The sequence below is a fragment of the Polypterus senegalus genome, chromosome 13, assembly GCF_016835505.1.
Source record: "Polypterus senegalus isolate Bchr_013 chromosome 13, ASM1683550v1, whole genome shotgun sequence".
Lineage (NCBI taxonomy): Eukaryota > Metazoa > Chordata > Cladistia > Polypteriformes > Polypteridae > Polypterus > Polypterus senegalus.
The window spans coordinates 97,808,150-97,810,582 of NC_053166.1; positions in this window are offsets into that span (position 1 = coordinate 97,808,150).

A 2,433-nucleotide genomic window follows, 5' to 3' on the forward strand; every position below is an offset into this window, starting at 1 on the left:
AGCGTCTGATGAGGTGATAAAATGGGAGGTACTGTGGTTGCGATTAATGCTTTCTGGTAACTCTGCTTTTGAGAAGAATCTGTCATGGGTGGGACAAGAGGGAGCGAGTGAGGCGGGTACAATGAGCCGGGGCGGAGCGAGGCGAAGAGGCGGGTATCTGCGTGAGTGTTTTAAATAATGAAAGGAAAAAAAGTGCTTTGAAATCGAGGACCCCCAACAAATAGGGCTTACGAAACAAAACTCGACAGACAAGCGTATGCTGCTTGTATAAAATGTGCACAATAATTACAACAGTGTTGAAGCAATGATGAAGCAAAAGGGAGATGCTAAACATGGGTGGCCGCGTTGTGCCTGCCCATAAATCCCAACCAATGTATATATCTGAACCGATCTATCTGAACCAATATATGTATCTGAACCGATGTATATATCTAAACCAATCTATTTTAACCAATATATATATTTAAACCAATGTATATCAACCAATATATATATCTCAACCAATGTATATATTTGAACGGATGTATTCAAACCAATGTATATATATCAGAACGGATCTATCAACCAATTTATATATCTCAAACCAATATATCAAACCAATGTATATATTTGAACCGAAATATATATCTGAACGGATGTATTAAAACCAATGTATATATTCAAACCAATGTATCCGAACCGATAAATATATCTGAACCAATGTATATATTTACAACCAATCTTTTTCCTGAACGGCCCTCATAATATATATATATATATATATATATATATATATATATACACACACAGTGGGGTCTATAAATCCTCTGCAGCCCAACCTGATGGGGAGATGTTCGTGCAAGCAGATCCCACCAGTGTCAATGAACTCAAAGCATGTGGTAAGGAAGGATAATCCAAAAATCCATGATGAAAAAGAAAGGCATCTATGAAGACATCTATGAGTACTTTTAGGCTCAAGTATTGGATTTGCTGTCATGGATACAACTAGGAAGTTGTCCTCTTTGCTCTGAATTTGAATGAAGGCACCATTGTTGAATGAAGGTTAGGTGCTGTTCCTGCAGTGACCAAAGTTCTGGTTTCTTAGTCCTTTCCAGCCCATCTTTTGTTCAACTTAGCCACCCAGACAAATTCATGGTGAAAGTCAAATAAGCAGCTATGCGAAATGTTTGGTGGAGGATACTGTTGGTAAAGGAGGTTCTTCCCATCCATCCATCCAGGGCAAAGATGGCAGTGGTCTATCCCAGCAAGCATCAGGCAGAAGGTAGGAACAACAGAAAGGGCATCAGTCCAAAAGTGGGCAAACATGCACAGAATTCACCTAACCTGTATGTCTGTAGACTGTGAGAAAAAAATCAGAGCACCTGTTGGAAACCGGCACAGATGCAAGCAGAACATGGAAATCCCAGTCTCCTTATGGCAAGGCAGAAGCTCCTCCATGGTGCCACCATGACACCAAAATGCAGGTTCAAAAATGGAGTTTATACCAGTTACTACATAGCTGAGCACACAGATGTTAACAGAAGGGATTGTCAATGTTTAGGACTTCAAACATTTGTGTTTTTATTTAATTTAGTAAATTGTGTCTCAGTGGAAGCTCAGATCGCATTAATACAGAAATCTAGGGAATGGTCTTTTGGAACAGAACATCAAATGAACATTTTGAGCATGTCTCAGAAGCAGGCAAGTTTTACCAAAGTATTGCAGAAAAGGTTTTGGAAAAAAAAGAACCTCAGATACACCACAAAAAAAATTGAATAGTGAATTAATGAATAAAACTATAAGTCCTTAAAACTAATAATAACGAGTCCACACTGCATGACACTTGGAGCTCCTGTGTATCATCTTGGATAAAGGACCGCTGGAATCATTTAAAGACCCTCTCATCTGATTGGAGGGCCAGCACAGACCCCACTATAGAAAACCCAGGAACAGGTGGGCAGCCAGCTGGCCGAGGTCTCCAGGACTGTGATTTTGTTCTCTTTTGCAATTTTAATCTCCAACATTGTCAACTGGCCATAGTTCCTCAGTTAATTGATGGAGAGCGTCACACACACGCTCCTGGGAGGCAACCAATGGCTTTAAATAAATGTATGGATACGCTAAACCGGGGGGCGTGATGGGCACTAACACCTTCTCTCTTTCTTCCACAGACCCCCAGAAGATAAAACCACCTGAACTCACTTCTTGAAATGTTGTTTTTTTTTCTTTTTTTGCCCTTTTTTTTCCAGTATACAGAGTTAAATCTCCCAAAAGTTCATATTGGCTTTGTTGCTTCTTCTTACAACAGATATTGTTGGCTTACATTTCTGTTTAATCAGTTTCTACAGTACTTTGTTTCTTGCGTGTTTTAACAAATCTGCATTTATATATGCACCAGTTCTGTATTTATAAATGAGTATGATCTACACTCATATTTTAATTGAGAATTGTTCA